Raw genomic sequence first — 18,935 nt, 5'->3', positions numbered from 1 at the left:
GGACAAATAGATAAGGTGGTTAAGAAGGCATATGGGATACTTGCCTTTATTAGCCGAGGCATAGAATATAAGAGCAGGGAGGTTATGATGGAGCTGTATAAAACACTAGTTAGGCCGCAACTAGAATACTGCGTGCAGTTCTGGTCACCACATTACAGGAAGATGTGATTGCACTGGAGAGGGTACAGAGGAGATTTACGAGGATGTTGCCTGGACTGGAGAACCTTAGCTATGAGGAAAGATTGGATAGGCTGGGCTTGTTTTCTTTGGAACAGAGGAGGCTGAGGGGAGACCTATTTGAGGAGTATAAAATTATGAGGGGCCTAGATAGAGTGGATAGGAAGGACCTATTTCCCTTAGCAGAGGGGTCAATAACTAGGGGGCATAGATTTAAAGTAATTGGTAGGAGGTTTAGAGGGGATTGGAGGACAATTTTTTTCACCCAGAGGGTGGTGGGGGTCTGGAACTCACTACCTGAAAGGGTGGTAGAGGCAGAGGCCCTCATCACATTTAAAAAGTACTTGGATGTGCACTTGAAGTGCCGTAACCTGCAGGGCTACGGACCAAGAGCTGGAAAGTGGGATTAGACTGGAGAGCTCTGTCGGCCGGCACGGACAAGATGGGCCGAATGGCCTCCTTCTGTGCTGTAACTTTCTATGATAACATACGACTTATTATCCTCATCTGCAATGTTAAGTAAGGAAAAAAAAAAGTTAAACAATTATCATTGATACTTTAACCTAATCGAATTAAGATTTTCATAAGCAGCCGGGGAGGGCAATAGGATGAGGTCAAATTTATAAAAAGGGTAATGTTCCATTTGTGGATGAGGGGCGAGTAATTACTGGAGTATTTATATATCTTGAAACTTGTGCAGAGAACAGCAACAAATGAAAGATTCAAGTTAAACAATGCAACACAAATGCCAGCCCATTTGTGTTTTTAAAAAAAAAACAATTCACAGCCTCAACACTTGCGTAACTGAAGGCAAATTACAATTTACAGATGACAGCTTTTGCTTTGAACACAAGTGATTCGAATCTAACCACATGTAACGTGAAACTACTTGTGTCTACTTGTACTCCGCATCAGACTGACACCAATATAAAATGACACTGCCCATCAATAACAAGTACCTTTCCTTTTGCTTGTAAATAGAAGAGGAGGCTCATCCCAATATTACTAAAACCACAGATATATAAACCTAGAATATTGCATGAAATTCACTCTTTCCATGATTGCAAGGCACCTTCACACCAAAAAAAAAAAATCTAGAGTCTGACGTAGGCTTGATTTTAAGTTTCTCAAATTGTATTTGTGCACTTGATTTGATGTAAAAAAAAAATTGTTCACTTAAACTAAGCCACTCAAAGCTCCAACTTTTTGCTAAATTTTCTGTTACTTACCTTCAGCCATGAACTGTCATGGCTGAATATGTATGCAAGAATGTTGCCAGCAGTGAAATGAATGTCAGTCATGCAAGCTTCATTGTCCAATTAACTCAGCAGTTTCTTGCACACAAGTACTAGAGAATGTTTCTATTGTGAAGATAATTGAAGAGGCTTCATTTGGCAATCATATTTATAGCCATCTTTAGAACTGAATTAAAGTTGGAAGGAAATCATGCACCATTCCATTTTGGCATGCGCCAACAACCAGCATGTCATGCATACATATTAAAAATATGGCATACACTACATAAATACAGCCAAAAGTTTAATCTAGGGACAAAAAATTGCATCTAATAGACTATGACAATTACCACATTTTGCTGAACTAATTCCAAATAGTTCATAGAGATATTATCCCTCTGCTTTGACCTTCTGTGGGCCTATATTGGAAACTACAGAAAATAAGAAGGTACGTTATCACCCGAGCAAAACCCATTATGCAACTACATAGCCATTTTAAAAGGATTCCATATTTAGTTCAATAAATTAATCGTCTCTTTAATTCAGTTACGCAAGGAAAATTACCTTGTGGGGGGGTAGCTCATCATTCAAGTTGGTCAGGCTCCACAAAGTATTGAACCAGCTTAGGAAACCAAATGATAATTACCAAAGTATTCCCTGCAAGACGTTTTGATGTTCTGCCATACCACCCAGGCAAGTTTCTTCCCCATTGTCAATTCCTATAATTCCCAAGACTCTACTTTTTACAGTGAAGCAATTTTTTAATCAATTTTTGGTTTTAAATTACAGGTCTGAAAAAGATCCAAGGGGTTGCTTCAGAATATGAAAGACGAGCTGTTTAAAACAAAGAAACGGCAACTTTGCCGCCTTCACCCACTTATCGTAATGATTTAGCACACACTAGTACTCTCCAGGAGGCAGAACATTTCTTTGGATTAGACACCTACCAAAAATTGTTTCCAATGATCAAACCAGTAACATTTCAAACTTCCGAGAATGTTTTAAAGATACAACTTTAGAGATGCTATCCGATCACTCCAGAGTTTGGGGCAAGAAGTGCCTGCTGTTGTGTTTCAATAATCCTGAACATGACTGGAAAATTGTCTCTTTGCCAGCTGGCAGCAGTTATGCATTGCTATGAGCCAGTTAGTACACTTTGTTTAGAGATAGGTTTAAAGATGCAAGATTCATAAGACAGTAGTATTGTTTAGATTTATTAAAAAAAGATTTGCTTCATCCATATAGGCATAAAATACATTTTGTATCAGAATAAATATTCCAGAGGCAAGAATAGAACAGATCAGTAATTCCCCCAAGGGGGAAGTTTAAAGACTACCCAAATTAGGTTTAAGGTGCTATGCCTATGCTAGATTGATTGAGGTTTAAATTGATTAATAAGCCAACTCAAAGTTAAAGCTAATATCTTACATTTTTCAGAGAAAAAAAAAACTATGAATCCAAAATTATTTCTTTAATATAAAGGATTTAGGTTCCAAGGCAGGACAAAAGGACTCAGCTTTGAAATTTTGCATATGAAAATCAATGCAATATTCTACATTATAGGATATTCAACAGGTGTCAGAAGATGGATAGCTGCAACTTGTAGTTTAAAAGAATTAATAGGTTTCAGATATTATGAACAAATGAGAACCAAGACTTTTTTTAAAAACTTGTGATGACAAATCGTTAGTGGAAAGTTTCCTGCCTGGGAGGGGAAAAAGGACCGGGGCCAGCACTTGGTACCTTTGAGGTATGAGGAGAATCTATCTGTTCATTCATCATCCTTGGGATGCTTTCAGCTTTGGGATGGGTTGGCAAAATGGCAGCCTGCACCTTTCTAGGTTGAGAGGCATGGTATCTCGGAGGCAGTCAGGTGTTGCAGGGCTCCATTTGTGCTGAATTTTAGGTATTACAACTGGGTGCTGGATGTAGCTCAAGAAATTCTCTTGGTCAGCATGGACCATTTAGCAGCTACTGTAAGGAAATGGCTCAGTCCTGGAGCCGCTTGCCTAATTTCACAATGCACTTTTCAGAACACACCCTGAAGCAAGAGCTTTCTAAAAAGGTCACAGCTGTACAAAAGTGAATGCAGGGAGATCGTGACAAACTCAATGCCAGAGGTCAAAGTTCTTGGGCCACCATGACAATTCAAGAGAGAGGTCCATAAAAAAGAGGCAACAGGCTCAAGGTACCTTTTTGTGTAGTTCAAGTTCCCTCCCAGCAACAAGATTAATGATACTACAGGTTGAACCCCGGTAATCCGGCACCCGACAGTCCGGCACCTTCAGTGGTCCGGCACGAATTGAAACCGACAGTCTTTAGTTTGCGGAGCAGCCGCTCGGCGGCGCCACCGTTTCCCGCGATAGAAACAAACATAATATTGTACCTAATATTGTTATTTTAGGTGTTATTTACCTAACCTTCAGTGGTTCGGAATTTTCAATGGTCCGGCACCGGCCTTGTCCCGAGGGTGCCGGATTACCGGGGTCCAACCTGTATTATGGTTTGCCAGCTCTAGAGCTATGCCATTCAGGGGTGATGTCAGGAACCACTTCTTCACACAAAGGGTAGTGGAAATCTGGAACACTTCCCCCCCCCCCCCCCCCCCACTCCCCAAAAAGCTGTTGAAGCTGGGGGGGTCAATTGGAAATTTCAAAACTGAGATTGCTAGATTTTTGTTAGGCAAGGGTATTAAGGGATACGGAACCAAGGTAGGTGGAGTTATGATACCGAACAGCCAAGATCTAATTAAAAGGGCATGGTGTGGAGTTAGCAGGGCAACTGCTGGTTTCATTCCCAGACAGTGCTTTTTTTTGAGGGGGGGGGGGGGGGTGCAGGGCAGGGCAGAGAGAGAGGAAGCCTTTTATAGGCCACAATCGCCTGTGGCTACACTACCCAGTAATAAATGTTTGGGAGACTCAACCTGCCTTTCTATGACAGAACTGGAACTGCCACCGCCGCCATGCGCTTGTGGAGATTGCCAAACTACTGTGCTGTCATTTGGACGGCCAGCATCTGGACTAGGAAGTTTAAGTCCATTCTTGTAGTGCTCCTTTTCCCTAGCAACAAGGCGGACAGGTGGTTTCATTCAGTCATCGTCTGTATAGATGCTGGAGAGGAGATATGGGGGCGGGGGATTTTTTTTCCATCTGTAAAGGGCTGAAAGTTTAATTATTAGCCTGGATATTTGAAGCCTGTCTACATCCAAATTTAAAAAAATACATTGCTCAAGTTAATTTCTCACCAGCCTTAGCCACAGCCATACCCTGTGGTTTTAAATAGTTGAACTTTGAACCAGACAGTTGGTCAAATCTTTGACAAAAGTAGAAGATGACAGGTTGGAACTACAAAGTAATAGGTTATCCAGATTGCAGATGATTTGTTGAACTTAGAATGCCTGGCTCCGGAGGCTCTGTATCCAAGGTCAAAGTTCTTGGGCCACCATGACAGTTCAGAAGAGGTCCACACGAGGCAAGCATGAAGGCACAACTCCCTTTAGGCTCTTGCCCATCACCATTAGGTTATTCCCCTGTTCAGTTAATACATTTGCTTCATTATTTCAATCTAAATCAAGGTCCGATACACATGCTCTACAGCTTTTGAAGACTGGAAGATCGAACTTGTGGAGGCACAAGATAGTCCAGTACCTAAAGGCAATTATCAGAGTCTGCTGTTAAGTTTACCAAAAGCTTAGCTAAATCTTAAGGCAAGGAGAGATGATCTCTAATGTTTTGTGGAGGCGAGACTTGCCCGCGCAAGTGATTTGAACTATGCAAGCTGAAATAATCTAGAATGAGGTTAGAAAAGACCCAAAAATGTAACAGCTATGCAACTTTGGGCGGTATCATAGTCCTCACTCAATGCTCACACACTTTCCCAGCAGAAGTCACTGGAACGCAATCAAAAGCACAAACTCAGATTCTCACTTTCCCCCTTAAGCCCAGGGTCACATTTCTGCCCTGGAATGGAGAAACATCCATTTGAAGTATGGTGAAGATTGTAATGTTTGAACACCACCCACTAATATTTTGTTCTTTAGCCCACTCTTAATGAAGGCAATGGCCTTTCACAAGGTGAACACTGGCAATTTTTTGGGAGAACAGGGGAGACTAAGTTGTAGATTCCTGGACCTGATTCTTCTTGCTAGAGGACCAGAAAATGAACAAGCTGCACATAAAAACAGGTAACAGCCTATAAACAGACAATGGTTCAAATTGGGATTGTTAATTTGGAATTCCGGCTCATGAGGAATTAATGGGACTAAGGCTCATTTGTGCAACCAAGCACGCCCACTGCTTGTTCCCAATTGCTTCAAAAGTTCTCCTTCAATTCAAATCAAATCAAATCAACTTTTATTGTCATTGTTAGTGCACAAGTGCAGTACAACGAAATGTAGGCTTGCAGCTCCCGAGAGTGTACATTTAGATTAAGACATTTAAACATTCAACATACATTTGGCTTGTAATACATTAACATAAACATAACCATAATAAAGTGCATTGGCAGATGTGCAGGCTTTAGAGTTTATTTGTGGAGTTCAGTAGGATGACAGCCCTGAGAAAGAAGCTGTTCCTAAATCTGGTCGTACGGGTGCGAATGCATCTGTAGCGCCTCCCAGATGGCAGGAGGGCGAACAGACTGTGGCTGTGGCGAATTGGGAGATAGTTAGGTCTTGGCAGCTGTGGGATATTCGTGAATGGAGGACTGATCTTGTAGCCCTTTCATTTGTTCCGAACAAATTCCTTTCTATTGAAAGGGATCACCAACAGCTTAGCTGAAGACCGGTTTGGAAACCCATAATCTTACTAACTATAAGGAGAGATTTCCTCATTATACTAGGGATAGCAAAGTTATAAACCTGCTTATGAAGAATGTGTTAAAAAAAAAAAAAACCTCTAATCTACAGACCAAATCACCCTATATTCATAGAAGATGCTTTGGCCAACAGATAATACATCTCATTAAAGTGCTGCTCCAAAATAGCAGTTTGTAGAAGGCAAGACTCTTCTGTCAGAACACATAATCCAGATTACACACCACACTTGATCAAGGAATTCTACCCATTTTGTCCTCTCACTTCACAAATTAGCATGTGGTCTATTCTTACACACACGCACACGGATGATACTCCATGCTTATGCCATATTCGGAAAGAGTTCATCAACAGTGAAGTGCAGATATCACCAAAATACAGGTCTCATGACGGGATGCACAAATTTAACAGCAAAAAAGAAATGGACAAAAGTCTCTGGCTATAGGTCTGGTGAGATTCCAAAATCCTCCCAGAGGTCCTCCCTTAAAAAGGACAGCGAAGATGGTACCAGCAACTCAACTCTGTTCTTGTGGAGTAAGCAGAGCTAAGGATCAACCAAGGGGAATTGTATATAATCGGAGAGATGAATATCATGGGTGATTTCCCAATAACATCTTAAAAAAAAAAAGGATTAAATAATTATTCCATCAACATTACAGATTGAATAAAATATAGCTGAGGGAGGAACTTAATAGCAGAGACAAATATCAACACTCGGTTTCTTTGGGGGTGGGGGGGAGAAAATGTATTGCTAATTAAGGAATCATAGTTGGACAATATAACCACCAAGCACTTAAATTAACTTTGCTATTGGTTAAATTTTAGCTATTTAGAATAAAGTTCAAAATCATTCAGTAATTTAATACCAAAACTGGAAGCTCTTTCTAATTTAATCACAAATCATAAGCCTCAGAGCAATTGGTAGTTCTCTCGTGTCTCCTATAAAAGAATATACCAGTTAATTTGGTGTATCCAGCAGGAGCATGGGACCACCACCGCCAAGTCACACACCATCCTGACTTGGAAGTATATCGCCGATCCTTCATCGTCGCTGGGTCAAAATCCTGGAACTCCCTCCCTAACAGCACTGTGGGAGCACCTTCGCCACACGGACTGCAGCGGTTCAAGGCGCCGGCTCACCACCACCTTCTCAAGGGCAATTGGGAATGGGCAATAAATGTTGGCCTTGCCGGCGACGCCCACATCCCATGAACGAATAAAAAAAGGTCAACATTTAAAAAGGAAATTTCTAGAGAAACAAACTTTAGTCAAATTTGAAATTTAATTTACACAATGTGGTGCAGCAGATACTTACAGTTGGCATCAAAATAGGCTTTCACCATTTCCAATGTATGTAGAGATACGCAATAGTATAGCTTTCCTAATCCAGATTTAAATTGACCTTGACCCACTGTTCTAGATTTCCCACCCATTCATAGTCAGTGGGCAGAAAATCTAGCCCCTGGGTATTCACACTTACAATATATTTAGATGCAACCACTCATTAAATTTGTATTTTAAGGATTATTTAGTCATCATTCTGCAATCTTAAAGACTATCTACTGCCACAGCACAACTGATAATTACTGAATAATTGTACTGTCTAGTTTTTAACAGTGAAACAAATCAACCTTGTCATCTGAAACTGAGCCATTAGAAGTAAATGCTCCAATCAAAACCCACTAATTTAAGAAAGGAGGGAGAGAGAAAACAGGGAACTACAGACCAGTTAGCCTGACCTCAGTAGTAGGGAAATGCTAGAATCTATTGTTAAGGACATGGTAACAGGGCACTGAGAAAATAATAGGGTTGGGCAGAGTCAACACGGATTTATGAAAGGGGAATCTTATTTGACGAATCTGTTAGAGTTTTTTGAGGTTGTAACTAACAATAGATAAGGGGGGGACCAGTGGATGTGGTGTATTTGGATTTTCAGAAGGCATTCGATAAGGTGCCACACAAGAGGTTATTAAACAAATTTAGGGCTCATGGGATTGGGGTAATCTACCAGCATGGATTGAGGATTGGTTAACGGACAGAAAACAGAGAGTAGGAATAAACAGGTCATTTTCAGGTTGGCAGGCTGTAACTAGTGGGGTACCGCAAGGATCGGTGCTTGGGTCTCAGCTATTCACAATCTATATCAATGATTTGGATGGCACGGTGGCATAGTGGTTAGCACTGTTGCCTCACAGCGCCAGGGACCCGGGTTCGAATCCGGCCTCGGGTGACTGTGTGGAGTTTGCACATTCTCCCCGTGTTTGCGTGGGTTTCCTCCGGGTGCTCCGGTTTCCTCCCACAGTCCAAAGATGTGCGGGTTAGGTTGATTGGCTATGATAAATTGACTTAGTGTTAGGGGGATTAAATACGTGGGGATAGGGTGGGATATGTGTTGGTGTAGGGGTTACGGGGATCAGGTGGGATATGTGTCGGTGCAGGCTCGATGGGCCGAAATGGCCTCTATCTGCACTGTGGGGTTTCTGTGATTTCTGTTCTGTGATCTGAGGGGACTAAATGTAATATATCAAAGTTTGCTCATGATGCAAAGCTGGGTGGGAATGTAAGTTGTGAGGAGGATGCAAGGAGGCTTCAAGGGGATATAGACAGGCTAAGTGAGTGGGCAAGAACATGGCAAATGGAATATAGTGTGGGGAAATGTGAAGTTATCCACTTTGGTAGGAAAAATAGAAAAGCAAGAGTATTTTCTAAATGGAGAGATTGGGAAATGTTGGTGCTCAGAGGGATCTAGGTGTCCTTATAAAAGAATCACTGAAAGTTAACATGCAGGTACAGCAAGCAATTAGGAAAGCAAATGGTATGTTGGCCTTTATTACAAGAAGATTTGAGTATAAGAGTAAAGACGCCTGTCGTGTATTGATTGCGAGTTTGACACCAGTCAATGCGGTAATGTAATGTGCATTGCATTATGGGAATTACCCAGGAAAGCAGCAGTCAGCCATTTTAGAGAATAGAGATCATAGTTGGAAGCCTGTCTGCCTGATTCTATGCTTGAATGCATTCATACAACCTTGGCGACGAGGATAACGAACGGAATCATTTTAGATAGGTAGTTGCCCAAGTTTTAGTTAGCTAGGATGGAGAAGACCGGCATTCAAAATTTTGCATGCTTCGCCGAGCCAGCCATGTTGGGTCCAAGATGGACGAGGTGGTTAACGTCTTTTGAGCTTTATGCCGACGGCAAAGGACTCATTATCGACGATACCTCTACAGCTGCCACAAAGCAGAGAAGAGCTCTACTTCTACACCTAGCAGGACCAGATGTCCAGGATATCTTTTCGACTCTACCGGACACAGTAGAGCCAGCAGACTACACAGCGGCGGTTAGTGCTTTGAATCACTACTTCGTGCCCCAGGTCAACGCAGCATTTGCTAGACAGACTTTTCATAAGTTGTCCCAGAAGGCAGGTGAGACTGTGCAACAATTTGCTACTCGCTTGCGGCAGGCTGCTAAAGACTGTGCTTTTGGGGGGGGGGGGGATGCAGATAATCAATAAGAGACGCTATCCTGAGTAGGTGCACGTTGTGGTAAACCACTGTTTGTATTCCTGTTTGTCCTGTTTGTATTCCACTGTGTACATGCCTGGACATGCCTCGGCTGACTCCTCCCACAGGTCCTAGTATAAAGGTGACTGCTCCCCAGCCCTTGTATCCTGGACCGGTCGACCACTCGAGGCAGACCTCCATTCTGTTGTTAATAAAAGCCTTTGGTTACTCTTCTAACTCTCAGTCTTTTATGAGTAATTGATAGCGCATCACACGTCAGCCTACGTGCGGAGGAAATTGCAAGAGGAAGGGTATGGTCTAACGCTCGCCCGCACGTTACAATTGGCCTCACAATGTGAAAACGTCGAGGAGCAGATGTCAGCCATGTCATGTACAGAGAAGGCGGAGACAGATACTGTTCGTCGTGTTACACAGAAGAGGGTATTATGCGAAAAGCTCGACAGAAACCAAAGGGAAATGGCGATAGGAATGAAAGGAAATGTTACAGATGTGGACACACAGACCACATGGGCAGAGATCCGAAATGCCCAGCACGCAGACAAACATGTCATAAGTGCAAGGGAAAGGATCATTTCTCCAAAGTATGCCGCACAAAGGGTACAAAGAAACAGTGTGAACAATGTAGAGGAACAAAATAACTGTGCATTTGCTGTTACTGGAAATAACGGGACAGAGAGACTTACCTTTTGTGTGGGGGGAGTAAACCTGAGAATGTTAATTGATTCGGGTGCAACTAGTAATGTGATAGATGAGAATACATGGGAAGGATTAACGTCAGAACACATTAAGTGTCAGTCACATGTCCCCAAGACAGAGAGAAAGTTATTCTCTTATGCTTCTAGCCGACCACTGTCAGTTAAAGGTGTATTCACATGTGGGATTACAATAGGTAAGAGAACTGAGCAGGCGGAGTTCATTGTGGTTAAAGGCCATGGAGAGCCGTTGCTAGGAAGGGAGACAGCCATGAAACTGGGAGTTTTAAAAATAGGCACAGATGTCTCAGCTGTGGTAGATGTAAGACAGCTACAAGAACAGCAGTATCCAAAGGTGTTCCAGGGAGTAGGAAGGCTAAACACAAAACAGATCAGTTTGTATATCGACCCACAAGTGAAGCCTGTGGCCCAGCCACTCAGGCGTATACCATTCAACTTAAGGGGGGCAGTAGAAGCCAAAATAAAACAATCGAGGGACATGGACATTATCGAACCTGTAACTGGTCCCATCCCATGGGTAAATCCTGTGGTTATTGTACCAAAAGCAGATAAGGATGTAAGGTTATACCTAGACATGAGACGAGCAAACCAGGCAATAGTGAGGGAACGATATCCAATCCCCACCGTTGAAAAGATACTCCAAGGTATGAACGGCTCGACGGTGTTTAGTAAGCTAGAAATGGGGTTATCACCAGCTAGAACTGACCCGAGTCACAAGAAATCACAACGTTTGCAGTACATAATGGAGTATACAGGTATAAGAGGCTGATATTCGGTGTATCTTCAGCTAGTGAGCAATGTCAGCACGAGATAGCTAATGCCTTAGCTGGAATAGAGGGTGTTGAAAACATCTCAGACGACATTATCGTGCATGCACGCACACGACCAGGAAACGCACGACAGACGCCTGCACGCGGTCATGACCAGACTAATGGAAAGTGGACTGACACTAAACTCAGAAGTGCCAATTCAACATGGACCGATTGATTTTCATGGGAATCCTGTTGTTTGAAAAGGGCATCGGACCAACAGCACAGAGAGTACGAGCGGTGGCAGAAGCTCGGGGACCAGAGAATGCTACAGAGGTGAGGAGTTTCTTGGGACTCGTTGGGTACAATAGCAGATTCATCCCGCAGTTTGCAACGCTATCAGAGCCACTGCGACGCCTGACGAGAAAAGACACACCATTTAAATTTGGATCACAACAGAGACAGTCATTCAGCGCACTCAAGGAAGAGTTGGCCAGAGCCGGCACTTTAGCATATTTTGATAAGGACGCACCAACCAAGGGGATAGCAGATGCCAGTCCTGTAGGTTTAGGCGCAGTACTAGTTCAGGACCAACAGGGACAAGAGGTGCCAATATGCTATGTAAGTCGTAGTTTAACAGACTGAGGGGAAATACTCTCAAACAGAGAGAGAGGCCTTAGCTCTTGTATGGGCTTGTGAGAGGCTGCATCCATATGTGTATGGCCGAAAATTTAACTTGGTAACTGACCATAAGCCATTACAAGTGATATACGGCCTACACTAAACCCTGTGCCCATATAGAGAGATGGGTACTTAGATTACAGCCGTACGATTTTAAGGTGATACACATTCCAGGCAAGCAAAACATTGCAGACCCACTGTCACGATTGCTGGGGGAGACAGCAAAACAGGAGAGACATTCTCATGGCTCAGATGAATGTGAGATTTGTAGCTGTGAGTGCGACACCAAAAGTACTCACTACTGGAGAGGTGGAGGAAGCCTCTGCTACCGACCCAGAGCTGATTGAGGTACGGAAGGCAATCACAAACAGACATTTTGAGAACTGTAAAGCTTATGCAGCAATTGCAAACGAGCTGTGCGTAGTGGGGTACCTAGTTCTTCGGGGAACACGCATCGTGCTACCCACAGTGTTACACACACGAGCCCTGGTGTTAGCACATGAAGGACACTTGGGAATAGTTGGAACAAAGCAACATCTCAGAACCAAGGTTTGGTGGCCTGGCATGGACAAGGCAGCTGAAAAACACTGTAAAGCGTGCCACGGCTGTCAGATAGTAGCCAGACCCGACCCACCTGAACCGTTGAGACCAACACCATTACCGGAGGGCCCCTGGCAGGGTGTAGCTATAGACTTACTGGGACCCTTGCCATCCAACCACTCCATTCTTGTGGTAGTTGATTATTATAGTCGCTACTATGAATACGACATCATGACCTCCACAACAACAGAGAAGGTTATTGATAGTTTAGAGTCAATCTTCAGCCATCATGGTTTGCCAATCGCCTGCAAATCTGATAATGGTCCCCAATTCAGATCTGAATTATTCAAAGAATACTGCGAAAACAACGGGATCAAACACCTGCAAACGACAGCAAAATGGGCTCAGGCTAACAGAGAAGTCGAGCGCCAGAATGCATCGCTGATGAAGAGAATCAGAATTGCTCAGTCAGAAGGACTAGATTGGAAACGTGAACTTAGAAAATATGTGACTGTGTACAGGAGCATTGACCATGCCACGACAGGAAAGAGCCCGGCAGAGCTGCTCTTTAAACGGAAAATGAGAGGAAAGCTGCCAGACATCACAGAGTCACACGCAGACATGGAAGTATGTGACCGGGACGCAGAACAAAAAGGCAAGTCCAAACTGTACGCAGATGAACAGCGGAGAACACAATACTCAGAGGTGGAAGTTGGCGACACGGTGCTGGTACGGCAGGACAAAGTGGTCAAGTTCACCACTCCTTTTAATGCCACACCGCACAAAGTTTTGAGTAAAACAGGGAGTCAAGTAGTAGTAGAATCTCCAGAAGGAGCACACTACTCGAGAAACACTACGTTTGTGAAGAAATACAGAACCAATGGACCAAAGGAGACACTCCATGAGCAGGAGGAAACACAAGGGACTGAAGACAGTATAGTAGACCCTGACACACATACCACTGTGACACAGGCAATACCCACTGACACCAACATGTCAGACATACCCAGTACAGCCAGACCTCAAAGGGTTAAAAGAAAACCCCAAAGACTGTCTGATTATGTCACAACATAAACTGTGCGAGAACTGCATGGGTGATGTTAAATATTTAAACCTGGGAATTATTTAGTTGTGTGGTAAGACACAAGTTTGTAAAAAGTTTATAAACCAAATAAGTTATGCAGTGTTATTGTAAGCAACTGTTTGTAAACTGCAAGTTTGTTTCCAAGGAAAAGGGGGATGTCGTGTATTGATTGAGAGTTTGACACCAGTCAGTACGGTAATGTAATGTGCATTGCATTATGGGAATTACCCGGGAAAGCAGCTGAAGTAAGATATTGAAAATTGGGCATAACAGGGCAGGTTAAACAGGATTTAATTGCAGCCACAGAATGTTTAAAGATGAAGTGTACTACTTACTTGTATGTTTAATTGCAGAAATGACTACCAGTTTGGAGAGATGAAACTTACAAAAGGAGACACTGGTATGACTCATTTCCAGGACACTGAACCTTAGAGGCAGAAGGAGAAACAAAACTTAGTAGGGGCCCGAAGGGGAATGGCTCATTTCCAAGAAATCAGCAGACCAGCATGACTCATTTATAGGGAAAAAACGAAACTTATCCTATGTTACTCTGTATGAATAAGACACTCCCAGATAGTGATTAATGTATAAACTTTTAAATCGATTGGATCTCTGAGGAGGTATGGCTTGCAAAATGTGTATAACTGTGTCTGCTGAGAGGCTCGTTGGAGTTTGGGTCTTGTGTAGGGACACAAGAAGTACTCCCCAGGCCTGAATAAACCGTTTTGACTTCAATTATTGGGTCTGTCTTTCTTTCAACAAGCCGGTGACGCCGACCTTGTATATCACTTGGTCCGCACTTTGGGGGCTTACATCAGCAGCAGTCAGCCATTTTAGAGAATAAAGAGAACATCGTAGTTGGAAGCCTGTCTGCCTGATTCTATGCTTGAATGCGTACATACAACAACGCCTTACTGCAATTATATAGGGCCCTGGTGAGACCACGCCTGGAGTATTGTGTACAGTTTTGGTCTCCTTACCTAAGGGTATACTTGCCATATAGAGGGAGTGCAACGAAGGCTCGCCAGACTGGTTCCTGGGATGGAGGGATTGTCCTATGAGGAGAGATTGAGTAGACTAGGCCTATATTCTCTATAGAGTTTAGAAGAATGAGAGGTGATCTCATTGAAACATGTAATATTCTTAGAGTTTGACAGGGTAGATGCAGGGAAGATGTTTCCCCTGGTTGGGGAGTCTAGAACCAGGGGCCACAGTCTCAGAATAAGGGATCGGCCATTATGGAGTGAGATGAGGAGAAATTTCTTCAGGAGGGTGGTGAATCTTTGGAATTCTCTACCCCAGTGGGCTGTGGAGGCTCAGTCATTGAGTATATTCAAGACAGAGATCGATAGATTTTTGGATATTAAGGGAATCACGGGATATGGGGGATAGTGCAGGAAAGTGGAGATGAGGTAGAAGATCAGCCGTGTTCTTACTGAATGGCGGAGCAGGCTCGAAGGGCCAAATGGCCTATTCCTGCTCCTATTTCTTATGTTCTAAATGCTAAAGTGTAGTAGAACCAGCCTGTTTTAATGTGCAATTGTTATGAAAATAAAAGACTAGGTAGAGATCACAATCAAAAATCTTGTAGACATGAGTGGCACTTAAAAATAATTATGCAATTTCAATACCGTGATACCTTCCACACACACACCCTATAATTAGTGCACGTGTGTACAAGTATAACAGATACTGAGCCAATGATGTGCACAGGATACATGTGAGCCTTCCTGGATACAGAATATCCAGGAGCAGTACATACATATGAAGTGTCTAAAGTTGCACTGTTTGAGCAAAGGAATGCGGAGCTCCAGCATCAGTTCACCACACTCCGCAACGTGTGAGGGGAAAGGGAAGGGAAAGGTTGCCCACTCACTCAAGTCCGTCTATGTCCCTTTATAACTTCCTGCTCCCATCTATGCAACTTATTGTGCCTCCTAACTTAGTGCCATCTGTAAACATGGATGTACAGCTCTACTCCTTCATCCAAGTCATTAATAAATATGGGGAAAAGCTGAGGCCCCAGAACAGATCCCTGGGGAAAACCATGCCAATCAGAGAACATTACCTTTATCCCTACTCTGTCCCCTACCTCCAAGCCAATTACCAACCCAGGTCACAATATCATCTCCAGTTCTATGCCCTCTCACTTTTGCTAATAATCACTTTGTGTGAACCTTATCAAATGCCTTCTAGACGTCCATATAGACAACTCCCTGTTGCTAGTGACCGCCTCAAAAAATTCAACTAGATTAGTCAGGCATGACCTACCCGTTACAAGTTCATGCTCTGATCAGCTCATACTTGCCCTAATGCTCAGTAAAATTAAGTTGAAACTAAAGGCTAAAAAAAGCACGTGATAAAACTAAAGCTAGCAACAAGAGCAGTGATAAATACCATAATTAATAAGAAACAAAAGGGTGTATGAAAAACATACAGCCAACATAAAAAGGGAAATAGCAACAGTTTTTATAAACCTATTCGGAGAAAGACAATGATGAAGGAGGGGCTGGGGGCCACACAATGAGCTTGGTAATGTATTATGGTTGAGAAAGAATTTAGAGTTACTCAAGAAATACTTTAGGCAACTCAGCCAAGTGAAGGAAGTCTTCACTGGCCTTGGATAAAGCAGCAGAGAAGCAATGTGTATTAATAAGGACATTTAAAAAGAAGCAGAGGGTGCTAGAAATTGAAGAGTCCTGGGCCAGAAAGTAATCACCCAGAAAATCAGATGTATTAGGAAGCATCAGCGATGAAACACAATTTTCCAAAAGTTATTCAAGAGCCATGCAAAAGGACTCGAGAATAACACATATTACACCTCTGTTCAAAAGTGAGAAGAAGAAGCCAGGCAACTATTGACCGGTTAGCCTTAGTAGGAAAACTACCAGTCACCATAATTAGAAATAAAATAAAATTTAAAAAACTTACATTTCTATAGCACTTTTCACGACCACCGGACGTCTCAAAGTGCTTTACAGCCAATTAAGTACTTTTTTGGAAGTGTAGTCACTATTGTAATGTGGGAAATGCGGCAGCCAATTTGCACACAGCAAGCTCTCACAAACATCAATGTGATAATGACCAGATAATCTGTTTTTTGTGATGTTGATTGAGGGATAAATATTAGCCAGATCACCGGGGAGAACTCCCCTGCTCTTCTTCGAAATAGTGCCATGGGATCTTTTACGTCCACCTGAGAGAGCAGACGGGGCCTCGGTTGAACGTCTCATCCGAAAGACGGCACCTCAGACAGTGCAGCACCCCCTCAAGCACTGCACTGGAGTGTCAGCCTAGCTTTATGTGCTCAAGTAGGATTTGAACCCACAACCCTTCCGACTCAGGCAAAAGTGCTACCCACTGAGCCACAGCAGACACTAAACGACGACTACTTAGAAGGGCTTGGACTGATCAGAGATAGTGAACAAGGATGTGAAAGGCAAGGCAGGTTTGATTAATTTGATAGAATTTTTGAAAGAACTAGTCAAGCTCCTGTGGTATGAAACACGTGTAGTCTTCAGATGAAGCCTCAATAGAGCATAGAGGATAACTGGATCAAAGCAAATACATATAAATCAGGCCCTATTTTAAAAAGTCATGCATTCGGTTTGCTTTTTAAAAATATATTTTCCAATAAAAATGCCTATTTGCACATTTGTTCTTACTGGAAACTGCCTGCGCAAATTTGAGATACTGTAATTACAAGCTCCTGCCTGTGGTGGCACTGCAGCATCTCCACTGGCCAAGGGTATAATTACCGTGTGACAGTTTCCATTATAAATGTGGACAGAGGAAGTTATAAATAGGAAGAGTTGACTGGGAGCTTGCACAGACTTCAGCTTTTTAATATATTGCTAGTTGATCTCTCATGGTGGTGCACATGGACCAAGTGCAGTCTTAAACCAAGGAGGGCAGAAAATAATTGTTTCAGTCAGACTGCCAAGAAGGTATAATGGGGTGGGACAGAGCAGACGATGTGGGGAGGGAGGGGAAAGAGGTTGAGGGGACAAGGGGGAAAAGAGGATGATGAGGGAAGAGAGCAGGCAGAGAGGTTTGAGTGTGTGAAGTTGGGGAAGAGGGGTCAGGCAGAAGGATGGGGCAGTGGGGTGTTCAGGATTGGAGATGGAGGGAGAAGAGGGTGGGATAGTCCAAAATTAAAAAAAAAAAATCAATGATTCATGAATTTAAAAAGGAGCCTCAAAGACACAACACCAAATAAATAAATAAAACAAAGTTAGCAATGGTGGGGATAAATTGAATTAAATAAATTGGGCATAATTAGATAATGGTATGGTGTAATAAACTGATATTGGCCCTTAATCAAGTTTTCTTTTTGCGTTCCTGATTTCACCATTAAAAACCTACACGCCAACCCAATGGATCAATCGGCTTATTTGATTTTTGCAGTACGATCAGCTCGATGAAATCACCGCTGGTGCAGAGGGGTAGATGAAGAGAGAAAGAAAACGAGGGGAAAAAAATGATTGTTGAAGCACTACACAGAACAACTAGAATTGGCCACATTCATACTGGAAAATCAAAGTCCTGAAACCAGCCACCCCCGTCCCACCCACTCAGCCAGCTATGGCATATTGCCCATCTCATCACCAGGAACTTGCACATTCTAGAAAGCCTCTGTCTGTTGCCTTATACTGTGGTTCTGCTCAAGAGAAACTCCATCTCTTGCTCCTGGATGCAATACTGTACAGTCCAACAATATGCAGGCCAGTGGCCTCCTATCCAATATCAAAGAAATAATATGCCCTTTACTGGAAGACCATGAAAACCAAATTCCCCACATTTCCACCAGAAACAAAGCTTCTGTAACCCCACCACAAACTTTTGTACGATTTAAAATAATCTGTACCTAATGCCAACAGTGTAATAAACTTTATCCACAACTAGAACTCTGTCCCCCTGTATGAAAACACAAGAGCTAATCATCACTTAAGGTAGAGATGTCCAATATTTTGAAACTGCGGGCCAGATAAACTTGGCAAAACTAGTGATTGTGCTGCAGATTACTACAGTGTACACAAAATTGCAAGAACCTTTATACACATAAAAAGCAAGAATTTCAAAAACAGAAAGCAAGACGCCATATGCCTAAAAGCAAGATCTCCATACACAAAAATGAGAGAATCTCAAAACTGGGATAACACGCGCACAAAAACAAGACCCCCTACGAAATGCACAAAGAAAAGTGAGGCCCTCCATCCTCCTTCCTCTGCCCCCACACTTCAGGTTGCTGCCGGTGTCCTTGTATACCAAATATATGCCACAGAGGCACAAAAACAGTAGGACCAATCAAAAGAAAGGAAAGAAAGACTTGCATTTATATAGCACCTTTCACAACCAACGTTCCAAACAATGTTCCCTCTAATTTTATTTTTGGGTGCGTGGCCCATTCAAACTTCT

The 18,935-nt window shown here is 42.8% G+C and overlaps 1 protein-coding gene across 3 annotated transcripts in view; it reads right to left on the bottom strand.

Annotated features, from left to right (window-relative positions):
* The window catches only part of LOC147112259 (membrane-bound glycerophospholipid O-acyltransferase 2-like), an 83,948-nt gene that overhangs the window by 26,863 nt on the left and 38,150 nt on the right, over nt 1-18,935 (bottom strand). Inside the window, exon 1 of one of the 3 annotated variants that reach the window (XM_085996363.1) lies at nt 1,763-2,200. The exons of the other annotated variants lie outside the window; for them this stretch is intronic. The gene's annotated coding sequence lies outside the window, so the exon portion shown is untranslated. Of the gene's footprint in view, nt 1-1,762; nt 2,201-18,935 lie in introns of those variants that run through there. 3 annotated transcript variants of the gene reach the window in all.

The sequence above is a fragment of the Somniosus microcephalus genome, chromosome 9, assembly GCF_052327205.1.
Source record: "Somniosus microcephalus isolate GS21.2 chromosome 9, FLI_Smic_1.0, whole genome shotgun sequence".
NCBI classification, from domain to species: Eukaryota; Metazoa; Chordata; class Chondrichthyes; order Squaliformes; family Somniosidae; genus Somniosus; species Somniosus microcephalus.
Note: the sequence above shows the minus strand (reverse complement) of the source record. Positions and strands in the feature narration are given on the sequence as shown.